Here is a 13,981-nt window from a genome sequence, read left to right on the forward strand (position 1 = left end):
AATTTATTGTGTGAGCAACATGAGTCACTCTTTTCTCCGAGGCTGAGAACCATCCTCAAGCAAAAGGCAAAGATCTAACTCCAAATAATTCCAGAACTCGCTCTGGGCAGGGAGCAGCTGAGCACAGGTCTCAGAAGGACACATAGGACCATGTTTGGGCTTTCCTCTCTTCTTCATCATCCCACATCAACACGACTCAAAAGAGTTCATTCTGTGGGCAATAAACAATTCCTAAACACTGTCCAGCTGTAATTTGTGTCTGGAGGAAACTGAAAAATTTCCAGGGTTCTTGGCTTTCTGAGCTTCACGTGAAAGACCACATTTGAATGGTCTGGTTTTCTAAGTCACCTGTTACTCCTCCAGGATACAACTCATAAATCATAGAGAGGACAAAATTTTGAAAGCAAAATATCATAAAATCCCAGAATGGTTTGGGTGGGAAGGGACCTTAAGGATCATCCAGTCCCACCCCTGCCATGGGCAGGGACACCTCCCACTGTCCCAGGCTGCTCCAAACCCCAATGTCCAGCCTGGCCTTGGGCACTGCCAGGGATCCAGGGGCAGCCCCAGCTGCTCTGGGCACCCTGTGCCAGGGCCTGCCCACCCTCCCAGGGAACAATTCCTTCCATCTAAATGTACTCAGTGTCCATTTGAAGGTATTTCAGAAAACCAAATCCCTTTTTAAGGTATCCCAAGCACCCAACAAAAGAGGCAGGAAAGACCTCTGGAGGATTTTGAGCATCAAGCAATGTGAGGATGGATTAAACGAGCTCCATCACACACACACATACACACACACAGAGTTACACAAATATTGTAGAGTACAAAGATGGACACTGAGGCTAAAATGCTGTGCAAGGCCTTTGATTCAATGTTCTACTGCTTGTAGATGAAATCTTTATTTATGCAGATTTAGAACCCTTCAGTACTGGCAGGTTGTCATCACCAGTGACCTCTGCACAACTCAGACCTGCAAACTAGACCAATCCACATCTATTTCCTCTCCCAGTCTGCCCAGTGTGATCAGAGTTTGGTTCTGGTTTAAACAGGACAAGTCCCACCAAAGTACTCTCTGCACAAATCGGTGGGATTTTGTGATTAAAGGCATTTGGAATGCATTTATTTTAATTTATCCCTAAGCCCTGGAGATCTCAAAGAGTACACAAAGGTTCTGAGGGCAGCTACAAACCAAAACAAAGAATGTCCTTCAGCGCGAATGCGTTTGGGGTAATTTCTCCAGCTTTCAATCAGAATTACTGCTGACCTGAAAGCATCAAAAGGAGAATTACAGCAAATGGATTTGTGGTTTCTCACAGTGTCGAGAGGCAGAAATGCAGTTTTTTCAGGGCTTAATCACTTAGCAGGAACGTTTCAGGTTTGGCGGTGATGTGAGTTGTTTGTTGAATGAGTCAAAGATCAACAGGCGGCTTTTTCACTAAGTAAACTCCTCGCCTGCAGTGGGCAGAGCAGGTTGTTCTCTCTCTGTCCTTCCCTTGCTCCTGGTGCTCATCACAAGGAGATCCTATGGGAAGTTTCAGGATTACTGTTCCCAATATCCCCTGTTCAATCAGGCTGGGAAGCACGGGGGGCAAAGAAAAGGGACCCAAAATAGGCCTTTGTGAGACAGAACCTGAGCAATGAACCTTCCTGAAAACCCATTTTGTTGAACCTTTCCCACATTAATCCAACCCCTCACTCTCCAAGTGATGGTCCCAAGGTGGGAATTTCCTTCAGAACTCAACACTTGAAGCACATGGAAGTGAAACAGTGAGAAGTGAGGGTTGAACCCAGGGGAAAAGGCAGGAATCAAACATTTCCACTTCCTTGGAGGTGGGGAAGGCCTGGAAGGAGGCCGGCTATAAGGGGGGAGGCAGGGGAAGCTCTTATCGGAGGCAGGATCTGGCCTTTTAAGGTCAAGGAATGAAGCCTGAGCTGGGCCAGTGTGTGAAAGCATCAAGGTTTAGGCCACAGAGTCTCAACTCTACCTGTTATTTTTATCTGCAGCCCACAAAGTCACACCTGTACCCACACGAGTGTCTTGGGGCTCTTCGTGAGCGCGGCCTCCAGCAGTGGAGAGCACAAAGTGACACCGAGCCCGTCCCCACCGGGCCCAGTGGAAACATTAATATTAGCAGTGACTTTAGAGCATGTTGGTCGGGTGAATTATGCAACCAAGAGTTTCTAAGGTGCTTTGGTGTCTGTTGTTTCTGCAGCTGGAAGTATAAAAGACATTTATTTACCAGCGTCTTGCCTGAATATAGGCCAAGCTCTGCACCCCGAACAGAAAGCACCAAAACATTTGTAAAATGATGCTGTTTCTTTGGTTTTCACCTCTTTTTTTCCTCAAAATCTGCTGGTTCTGTTCAGACAGAGCACATCTCAGAAGCTCTGCTTCTCTAGAGAGCAGCCTTTGAGCTTTACCTCTGAGCAGGCCGAATGCAAGGCACAATTTTTATATAAAGATTGTTAAATACACGAAGATAAGCAGTAAAACCCATTCTTATCACTTCTACAACGCCTCTGATCAGCTGGGAAGGGCTAAATGTGCAGTGCCCTGGTTTAATCTGCACCTCTGTGAGGGTGAGGACATGCTGTACTCAGGGGTTTGCACTTACTCTCCACCACCCTGCTCAAAAGATCCTCATTTTTGGTAAAAACTTCTCCTCCGACTAAAAGAAGGCCCTGGTAGGGCTCAGCTTCAGAGATTTGGTTCAGCCCTATCTCCCCTCCTTTCCCTTATCTCCCCCCTCAAGCCACAGATCAGAGGGGGCTCTGATGAGTTGGACTTTCCAGCGGGGTGTGCAAAACCCTCCAGGAAAAACTTGATATCGCAGAGGAACTGATTCAGTGCTGAGCCCTGAGCTGATACACAATCAAACCACCCCAAAATCAGCTGCTGAATCTCCCTTTGCTCTGAGCCCAAGGCAAGCCCTCAACCCTCAGATTATTCTTTTTGTTTCAAGGATGCAGCAAAATTAAAATCAATCTTGCAAAGGGCAACCAGAACAGCTTCTCCAACGAGAAATTTTAACTCATTATTTCTCAGGAGTAAAGAAAATGAGCTGGGATTATCGGGGAGCAGATTTCAAAGAAACGAAGGGAATCTTCATACAGCACAACTAAAATGTGGAGTTCTTTGCCTCAGGATAATGTAGTCATCAAAAAAGGGACAAAGATCTGGCCTTGTTCAGCAGCAAGTGGTTGTTGATGTACAACTGAACCACAGTCATGGTTTTACCTTGGGATTAGAAAGGACAACGTGGATTAAATACAAAATTCAATCCCCGTAGTATCATATCTGTATTTTATTATTCTCTGTTTCCTCCATTTTTCATGTGTGACTCTAAATTTTGCTACCTCTCTCTAAGGCTTCCCTAAGTTGCAAACTTTGTCTTAAATCTTCACATCTGTTTATACTTATAGAAAAAATTTATATCTACAACCAATCAATAAAAATGGGGTGTTTGAAGTCTCATTTAAAAGCACAGCTGAGAGGAGCATTCATCACTAAAACGTCAAAAATGAAACTCCAGGCATAAATCTACATATATTTTAATGAAATAGGACAATCAATGTAATATAAAAGGGCACAGAGTGACTTGGCAGAACTTCCCCGTGTTGGAGGTTTCTGTTCTTAGCTCTGAAGTGAAAATGGTTGATTTTAAAGAAGCAAAGGGAAGAAAACTTCCAGTTGTTTTTCATAAAACACCCAAATCCATTCTGAAATTCACTACCCCACAGACAACCTTTGGTTCAAACTCTCACTCCTTCCCAGTTTCCTGGTCACACTCAATTCATCACCTGGATGTATAAGAGCCAATCCATGGGAATATCACTGGAATTTACTTTGGTTAAACTGGGATCAGAATTTGGAATTTGGAGTTGAAATCACACAGAGTTTGAGCCGAGCTGCCCTTGCTTCACACCGATATAAAGGAGCTTGAGAGCTGCCTATTTCTTGTCTTTTAAATTATCTCATCCTAAACTAAATCAGAACTCAGCCCTTAGCCTCAAGCCACTCCAGCACATCAAACCCACAGGAGTTATTGAGAATTTGCTCTGATAAAATGAGATAACTCCAATATTTTTCACTGATACAAGAACTTACACTGATAAAATGAGGCCCAAGTGCAGATTTACATCAGAAACCTCTGAAAACTTCTCCCAGGGACGCTGTGCTGTACAAACACTGCAAGCAGCAAACAAGTTTTGATCCCTGCTGCTGCTTCACCTGCGTAATAAGAAAAAAAATTAACCCTGTGGTTTGGTGGTGTCTTAGGGTGCTCTCTAAACCTCCCAGCCTGTTTAAGATGAAAGGGCTTCGCTCTAATTACTCATATTCCTGAGTATTTGACATTCACACTGCACAGTGGTTAACAGGAGCTGTTGAGGAACAGCTATTACTCACTTCTTGCGTCTCAGTGGGAAATAACGTGGTCTGGTGATGAAAGGAGGCACAAAAGGAGCAAATAGCAGAACCCGATGACCTGGGGCAGCCACTGCTGGAAGAATGAAAGCTTTAAACTCAAACTCAAACCAAAACTGACTCAGAAACAAGCCCACTGTGCCAAAGCCCCAATTTGCTGTTTCTATTTTGAAAACACCAAATGATTGTTGGCTCCAAGCATTAAATATTGCTGCAGGTCTGGCAGTGGATTGCAGGGCCTTTAATTTCCAAAAGTAGGCATTTTCACCTTCAGCTTTTTCTAAAATCTGGTCTCCACTGAAGTTTTGCACTCATTTCTTTGAAATTCAGATTCCAAGAGCCCAGAAGGATTCTCTGGAGCAGATTACAATCACTATTAATTAATATCAATTACTATTACAACCATGAACTCCCGAAAATCACCTTTTCCTCTACAGATTCCAGGTCAGAAGGACACAACGAACTTCCTGGTGTGCTAAAATTTTGAGCTCTGAGCTATTAAATCACTGTCCCCGCAGCCTAATCACAACAGGTGGTTTGTTGGGAGCTCGGTAGAATTAATTTTGTCTCTTTGGTCTTGAGGTAGGAGAGTTCAAAGCCTGGAAACCCAGCCTGAGTTACCAAAGCAGCTGCTTCCTCAATTCCCCAGGCCCTGTGGTCCAAGGCCACAGCCCTGAGGCTGCTCTGCTCGGGGTAAGAAGCCTCAAAAGCAGCTCAGGTATTGCTCAGGTTGGAACAACCTGACCTCTAAATTTGACTGTGGGTCTGTGACAGACCATGAGGCTGGAAATGTGCTGCAAAAGCCTGAAAACCCCCGAGGTGCTGCTGGACCTTTACAAGTGGCTGAGTTTTGCATTTCTTGGTCTGCAAATGCCTCAGTGAGAGCTGCTGAATAATGAATCAGAAAATAATGAAGTTTTCGCAGTGTTTGCTCCATTTCAGTTGCCTCTGAACCCGAGAAATCTGACCTGTCCCACTGTGGCTCAATGCAAGATATTCATAAATTTGGGGTTTTTTCCTCTGAGAAAGGACTTTCAATAAATCCTTTTTCTTCCCCTGTTTTATTTCACAGTTTGGGTGAAAAGTATTGACTGTGGGACAGTTTAGAAACAGTGGAATCAGAGATTTGAGTATTTCAGCTGAACACTGAAATCAGCTCTGGGGTCTTCAGGATAGGAAGGAGTGGAGCTGCTGGAGCGACTCCAGAGAAGGCACCAGGATGATCAGAGGGATGGAGCAGCTCTGGGAGGAAAGGCTGGGAGAATTGGGATTGTTCAGCCTGGAGAAGAGAAGGTAAACTAATTGTGGCCTTCCAGGACCTGAAGGAGCTCCAAGAAAGATGGAGAGAGACAATTTCCAAGGGATGGAAGGACAGGACCCAGGGAATGGCTTCCCAGTGCCAGAGGGCAGGGCTGGATGGGATCTTGGGAAGGAATTGTTCCCTGGGAGGGTGGGCAGGCCCTGGCACAGGGTGCCCAGAGCAGCTGGGGCTGCCCCTGGATCCCTGGCAGTGCCCAAGGCCAGGCTGGACATTGGGGCTTGGAGCAGCCTGGGACAGTGGGAGGTGTCCCTGCCCATGGCAGGGGTGGGATGGGATGGGATTTAAGGTCCCTCCAACCCAAACCATTCCAGAACTCTGTGATTCTATAAAAATTCAAAACAATTCAGATCTCAGTATTTTCACGTAATTTCTGCTTATTTTTTTAAAACAACCAAACCTCTCCTTGGAAAACCAATTAAGTCAGAAAAACAACCTGGGCACTCCAGAGAATTTCACAAACATCTTTAGTTGTTCCTTCAGTTTCAGCACCCACTTGTTGGACCCTGCTCCAAGAACACACAGCACGAATTACTGAATTAATCTTCTTCCCCTGGCCATTTCTTCGAGATATCTGAGCTCTTTCACTCAGATCAAACGATGCTGAAAGAGGCTGGAATTCCCCTGAGCTGACTGATGCCAACAAACCCAACCTGGCCAAGAGCTCCTGACGCTGCCTCTCCCTGAGATCACGCTCGAGCGCAATCCCAGGGCCCAGACTGCAGGAGTAGCTCCTCCATATCAGACCTGCGTCACTTAAAATATCATCTCTAATATCACTGAGAATATCATTGCTAAGAAAGGAAAGAGCACACAAAGCCTTTGTGCCCCTCAGCAGCACAGAGGGCAGGGATGAACCTGGCATTTCCTGGGATATTTCCAGCAGCCGCTCTGGGGCTGCTGATGGGAACCTGCCGGGTGTGGCTGCATTTACCTGGGTGGCACTGCAGGAGAGCTTTTCCAGCCACTGGATCTCCACTCTGACGATGGGAGGAGAAGAGAAGGAGCCCAGGAGCTGAAGGAGCTCCTTGGAGGAGCAGTTGGATGCCCACGAGCGATGTGCGGCGAGTGCAGCCTGGCTTCCGCCCTCCTCCCCTCTCTGCCTACCCAGAGGGATGGAAAATTCCATCTGCTTCATACTGAATGTGACCAAAACTGCTGTCACAATAGGGTTTTTTTAAAAAGTGAAGATCAATGGGTAGAGATAAAGCTCATCATTATCTGAAGGTTACCCCACAGGTTATGGTGATGCCTCGGCAGGAGGAAGAAGTGAGAGGCGGCCGCGAGCCCAAGGTAAGTCCCTTCCTCCCCACAGAACGTCATTGCAGGCTCTGAAATCCAGGAGGTCTGAACTGAAATCTAAAATTAGGCTGAGCCTAAGAGCTTTTTCTGAGACAAGGCCAGAAATGCTGGCTCAAGCAAGAACTGACATCGGCCTTAACAAGTCAGGGGTTTCTGTCCTGGAATTCTCAAGAACTCCAGTTCAGAAATCAAGACCCAGCAGGAAATAACTGACCACATTTCCAATCTTTGGGAGATGCAACCATCCCTGGTCAGCAAGGTACATTGAAGGTACATGAAATCCCTATTTTAAAAACAGTGGAACTCTGTCATTTTGTTCATTTTTTATCACTTGCAAATGACAAAATCCCTCTGCTCTGCAGGAGCTGAAAAGGTGCCGCTGTCACCAAGTGACAGTGACAACACTTCCAGAGGAAAAGCAGAACAAATCCTTCTAAAAACAAGGACTTCCCCTCATTTTCCAAATCCATTCTCCAGCAAACACCAGTCAGGAAAGAGCCTTCTCCTGTATTTGATATTCCCAATTCCTTCCTTCATCTTTCCACAAATCTATTTCACAATGCACAACCCAAAATATTTTGTACAGCCTGTGAAACTTCCAGGATCCCCATCCTCCTGCTCCTTGTGTGGTTCCTCCCAGCAGCAGCTATGAATTATTCCTGATTTACCAAACTGAACCAGGCCCTGACCTTATCCCTGAGCCCCACAGACACACACAGGCAGTGGATCCCACTGGGATTTTGCAAACCCAGCCAGATTCCAGCCCCAATAAATTATTTAGCTTTAAGCAGACAAACGGAAACCAAGTCCAGCTCTCCCTCTCTTTCTCCCAGTCTTTTCCTGTGCCTAAGCCAGAACAAGCACTTGCACGACTCAGGGCTAGAGGGTCCCATTGACAAGAGTTTCTGGACCTAAATAAAACCCGCCCTCACCTCATTGCTTCCCCTCATGCTCCAGACCATTCCCACTGAGATGTGCAGCACATTCAGCAGACTGGGACTGGAGCATCTCAAGGACCATGGATTTCTGCACACGGCACCTTTGTCATTGTCTTCTTATGGTTACAAACTGTGGCTGCCCCTGGACCCCTGGCAGTGCCCAAGGCCAGGCTGGATGGGGCTTGGAGCAGCCTGGGACAGTGGGAGGTGTCCCTGCCCATGGCAGGGAGTGGCACTGGATGGGCTTTAATGTCCCTTCCAACCAAACCAGTCTGAGATTCTGTGATTTTATGATAATTTTCCAGCAGGAACACTCCCATCCTTGAGTTCTTCTGCAGAAATCCTGTCACAGGACTTGAAGTCCTCTAAAAACTTTCCTTTTTGTTTTGAAAGGAAGCAAATCCTCACCAGCAGCCTGGCCTGGAGGCTGCCAGGCCTCCTGCACCTGTGCACGTGCCAAAGGCACTCCCGGCCCAGCCTGATCACGTCTCTCAGTCATTAATTGCTAATATCAAGATTTTCACTCAGAGGTTTCCCTTTCACTCTGCCATCACAGGAAATAAATGAAACTTCTGAAGATTTTTCAGGCACAGTCACTGCTGCTGAGTTTCCGTAACACACAGAGCTGCTGGCAACCCATGAAAGCTGAAACCGCTCATTTCAACCCCCAATCTTGGTTCCTCGGTGCCCAAGGCAGCAGGGTCCTTATCAGGGCTTTATCAGTCTCAAAATGCTGGGTAAATAAAGTCAAGACTCTAAATTAGGATTTGGGTTTTGTCTGAAACTGCACTAGAGCCAAATCTGGAGTGTCTCCACTAAAGCTGCTCAGCTCTTTCCAGGTTTGTGTCCAAACAGCAGAAATGAGCAGCCAGGCCATGACAGAAAGCAGCAAAAATCGATGGACTCTGTCTTCCATCCCCTGCTTACTCCAATCTTTGCAATATTCCAATTATTGCAATATTAAGGATCGCAGTAAATGCTCACAAGGCGGAAGCAGGAGGAGTTTCTTGACTCCACAAGAAAATAAAGGTACTTTTCCTATTTGAGATACAAAGGCAAAATCTGCTCTTAACTCCACCTTACCTGACTTTCTGCTATTAATTACACCTCACCTGATTTTCTGTTATTAATTACACCTTACCTGACTCGTTTGAATTACCTGAATTATTGCACAGCTTTGGAAAAGGAGGGAGCTGTGGCCTGGCACCAATTTCAGCATACCCAGGGCAGGTTTTTCACCAAAAGGGTTTCACCCACCCCATCTTTTAGGTCTGAGGGACCCCCAGGAGACGGGATGAGTCCCCAACTCCTCAAAATCCAAATTTAAGGGGACATTTCACCCCCAGTTGCTGAGGCCACATTGATGTGGTAGCACAGTAAAAGCCCCCTTCAAACCAATCCTGCCCAGAGAAAATACCCCTGCAGCCAGGGCAAGCAGGAAGATCAATAATTAATTAATTAATTAATTAGTGTGAGAAACAGAAACAGTTTGCAAACAGCAGAAATTGGGCTGTGTTCTAGAGGTTCCCACCTCAGGAAAAATTAGGGCAGGGACCCCAAGGGCAAGGCCGGGGCCTGGTGTCGTTGCTTCCAAAGATGTTTTACAGCTGCTCAGGAAAAAAAAATCCTGGACTTTAATAAGATTTTCCCAATATCTGCTGTTTTTCTTGAAGCCTCTGTTAGCTAAAGGGGCCTCATTATGTGGAAGTCTCAGTTTTGAATTAAAGAAAAATGTGGGGCCCCAAAAACTGGACTGGCAGAAAACAACACCGAAAACGCGGCCCCGCAAACAAAACAAAACCAAAAGTTCTTCACATTCAATTTCCTAACCCAGCATCATTTGAATTTAACTTTTAAGGACACGCTGTAAAGAAATTCAAGTTGGGATTGGAATATTTTCTGGAAATAATTGATGGTTTAGACTCTTTGTAAGAGAACTGAAGTTCTGAGACCCCTTAAAGGTGCCTGGGTTTTAAAAGAGGTGTTTTTAAAGTGACACCTTAAATTTGGCACATTTGGCAACCAGAAAAGTCAGAAATTGGAGGAATTAATATTTTCTGCCTCATATCTGCAGGTTCTTCCATTCGTGCTGGCATGGAAGTCACCCTACAATTAATTATTGCAATAATTATTATGAGCAGGGCTCTAATATGGGATAATTGGCATGTAGGACACTTAGGAACTGTATTTCCCTTCTCCCAACAAATCTTTGGCTGCCCCCAAGAAATCCAGCCAGTCAGAAGCCACTGCACAACAACATTCAAGTTTAGAATGGCCAAAAAAATAATAAATCCTAAATATTAAAAAAAAATTTAAGTCTTTTATTCTCTCTGCTACAACCAAGGACTTTTGTCACCTGTGGAACTGGAGGTTCCAACCTTTGGGTGGGCACCCAGTAAAGACTTTTTTAGTCTGGGAAGGCCCAAGAAATGTCATTTTCACAGGTTTTTAATCAACAGAATAATTATTTATTCTTAAATTTCCTCGAAATCCAAAGCAATGCTGGCTGCTAAAATAAGCACAGTGGAAAAGAACAGGTAGCAAAAACTTGTCTAACTTTGACAATGAGGAAAATAAAGTGGAATAATAAAAGAAAAGCTACAAATATCAGCACCTCCATCACCACCTCTGAGGATGGGAAAGGAATTTGGGAGGAACATGGCAGAACAGTGAATATTTGGGCATCCAGGTGTCAGTGGGAAGGGAGGGTGCTTGGGTGCCAGTTTGGAGACAGAAATTCGGGGGCAGCTGAGGGAAATCAGAGGGTGCAAAGAGATAATAAAGAGAGGGGGAGAGAGAGGAAAGGAGGACAGGAACAAAGTAAAAAGGGAAAAAGAAAAAAAAATGAAAAAGAAAAAATAAAAAGATTAAAAAAGATTTTAAAATATGAAAAGGAGAAAGTGCGGGGGGAAGGGGAGGGGGAATATAGAAAGATTTTAAAAGAAGGAAGAAAAATAAATGAAAAAAATATATGAAAAAAATTAAAAAGGCAGCGATTTTCCCCGTCCCAGGAGAGCCCCGGGGCTCTGCGGACAAACCCAGCAATGGTTTCCTCCTTTGCCTCCTTTGCCCCCCGACACCTGGAAAAGCCCCGACCCCACGGATTCCCCAGCAGCTCCTGGCCAGGACTTACCTTGAGGACGGGCCCCAAGCCCTGGAACCATCCGGCTCCTGCAGGAGCCCCCCGGGCAGGGCGAGAGGCGGACGCGTCCCCAAGTGTCCCTCACCTCCCGCCCCTGGGACAGCCCCGCACCCCCACACATGGCCCTGGGTCCTTTTTAGGCTTTGTTTTTTTTCTTCTTTTTTTCTTTTTCACCTTTTTTTTTGCACGAGCAGCCCCGGGGAAGCTGCAGCGATGTCGCGATTACGTAAGAGGCGGTGACATGCGGGGACAGAGCGGGGGCAGGGCAGGTGCTCCTGCAGCAGCAGCGCTGCTTTCGAGCTTCCCGTCAACATCGGCAGCCAAAAGGCAGCGAGGGGGAGGATTTGCTGCTGAATTGGAGCTTCAAAGCGCTGCGGAAGGTGTGGAGTCACCCAGGAGAGAGTGAGGAGCCCCAGAGAGGTGACAGCAGCGCCCTGAGGGTGGCACGGACCCCCGTGGGGTGGGACATGGAGAGGGAGAGGAGGAAGATGAGAAGGGCTTGATGGATGCGGCCATAAAACCAGAATAAATGTCAATTTAAATCTCAGTTTAAACGAGATTGGCACACACAAGAGTGGCACAAACAAACGGGGACGTTCAGGGCTGGGGTTTGGAGATGTTTCATTGTTGATGAATCAACCATTGGCACGCAGCAAAACCTGTGCTAAGGCAGCCCCACTTAATGGACTGATTGCAGTCAGTTAAATTCCCTCTCTGAATTCCTCAGCTCAGAGGGTCGCAGCACCTCTCCCTGAGCTTCCCGTGGAGTCTGAGACAGGTGCTGAATCTGCTCCTGGTCCAGAGCAGCTGGGGCTGCCCCTGGATCCCTGGCAGTGCCCAAGGCCAGGCTGGACGGGGCTTGGAGCAGCCTGGAACAGTGGAAGGCGTCCCTGCCCATGGCAGGGATGGCACTGGATGATCCTTAAGGTCTCTCCCAACCCAAACTATTCCATGATTCTATGAATAAAAACTTCCCCTGCAACTGGGAGGATTCAAACCCAAGCATGAAATAGCCTTCTTTTTTTTTTTTTCCAGCCTGCTCTGGGTGCAGCCCAGGTCCTGTTTGGTGTCCACCAGGTGTCAGAGGGTCCTGGCAGCTGCACAAAGAGGGAAAGGTGCAGCAAAGCCCAGAGGTGATTTCTGCTTCTCTGCACTGCACCGAGGCCTCAGCAGAGCCAGCTCCTTGTCCTCAGGGTGAGCACAGGTTTTACACCTCTGGCAACACTTCCATGCCTGCATTCCAGCAGGATGGAAAAGCACCAAGAAGATCCTGGTGCTGCCAAGGCAGGAGCAGCAAGGAAAAATCTGCCACCTGATAATGATCATCCTCACTGGACTGATCACAGAATCATGGAATGGTTGGGGTTGGGAGGGACCTTAAATCCCGTTCCCCCCCTGCCATGGCAGGGACACCTCCCACTGTCCCAGGCTGCTCCAAGCCCCAATGTCCAGCCTGGCCTTGGGCACTGCCAGGGATCCAGGGGCAGCCCCAGCTGCTCTGGGCACCCTGTGCCAGGGCCTGCCCACCCTCCCAGGGAACAATTCCTTCCCAATATCTGATCCAAATCTCTGCAGAGATTCCAGTCTCATTCACAGCAGTGGGGGTCAGCTGATTTTTTAAAAATTTTACTTTATTCTGTTTTATTTTACACTGGTTCTGAGAGGATGAGTGTGAGTGAGCAAGGGAGAGGATCTTTCTTCCCAGGAAATCAGGGCTGGGCTGTAGAGGTCACTCTTCTCTCTTACTGCTCCCAAAAGTGGGAATCAGGAGACTCCTGGCTGCATTTAACTTTTGACATCTGCTCCTGAAGGGTTTCTCCATATGGAAAGATCCTATAAGATTCCCTTTCTAGTGAATGGAGAGAAACAGACTTTTGTAAGGGTCTGATCGAATTTAGATTTTTATCTTGAGAAGAAAAAACACATCCTCCCATCTTTTTGTTGGTATTATAATAAAATATAATATAATTAATATAACTTAACATAACATAATATAAAATAAAATAATGTAATGTAATATAATATAATATAATACAATATAATATAATGCTTTAAGGTGTTTTTTCTTGTCTAGCAATATAGAAATTTTCCTTCAGAAAAAGCCAATTTTGCAAGAAATGATTTTTACCTGTGAAGGAATGAGATTGTGGGATAAAGATCCTTGCTAGCTCCAGAAGCTGGAGTTGAAATGCAACATTTAAAATGGATTGTTCTGGAAAGAGGAATAAAAAGTGTTTTTAAGGAAATACAGTGATTTTAAAGAAGTGCAGGGAACAGGGATGAGCCCATCACATCCAGGTGTAAAAGGAGATTTCCTGCATTTCAGATTTTCAGGGATCAGGTCATTTCGTCCCTGGGCAGTCTGTCATGACAAAAAGCCCTGTGAAATATTTTGTTCAAAACAGATTTTCCACAGAAATGTGAATTTTCACCAAGGAGAATTTTCCACAGCAACCCTCAATTTTCAATTCAAACTGAATTTCATAACAGCACTTTGGGAACCACCCTCAGTTGTTCTCCCTCTCCCCAGCAGTTTCCATCCTGGACAATCAAAACATCGCAGCCAAAAACCCCCAAAATACTCTTTACTTTCCAGACGTGTGGTTTGAAGAAACCCTCCAAAGGTTGCAAAGAGAAATTCTCCAAACCCAAAAACCCTTTTGCTGTTTTCTGTTGACAAAATCATTGCCAGGAGCTGAGAATTTCAAAGCGACTCCACAGAGTTGTGGCATCACCAGACTTTTCTCTGCAGGAACATCTCCCCCCCTCCTCCGGGGACTTTTGTGGTTCAAATCGTGTGGTCCTGCTCTGTTTCCCCTCCTAACTTGAGGCAGGGCTGAGCCCCCCTCAGAGCT

General features: G+C 46.1%; 1 protein-coding gene across 2 annotated transcripts in view; it reads right to left on the reverse strand.

Annotated features, from left to right (window-relative positions):
* LOC108449050 (nuclear factor interleukin-3-regulated protein) overlaps positions 1-11,318 on the reverse strand; it is a 15,239-nt gene extending 3,921 nt beyond the window's left edge. The window contains exon 1 of one of the 2 annotated variants that reach the window (XM_017743900.1): positions 11,118-11,318. The gene's annotated coding sequence lies outside the window, so the exon portion shown is untranslated. Of the gene's footprint in view, positions 1-6,678; positions 7,302-11,117 lie in introns of those variants that run through there. The other variant, XM_017743901.1, reaches the window with a different exon arrangement.
* Positions 11,319-13,981: the final 2,663 nt, after the last annotated feature.

The sequence above is a fragment of the Corvus brachyrhynchos genome, unplaced genomic scaffold, assembly GCF_000691975.1.
Source record: "Corvus brachyrhynchos isolate BGI_N302 unplaced genomic scaffold, ASM69197v1 scaffold219, whole genome shotgun sequence".
In the NCBI taxonomy this organism is placed as follows: Eukaryota; Metazoa; Chordata; class Aves; order Passeriformes; family Corvidae; genus Corvus; species Corvus brachyrhynchos.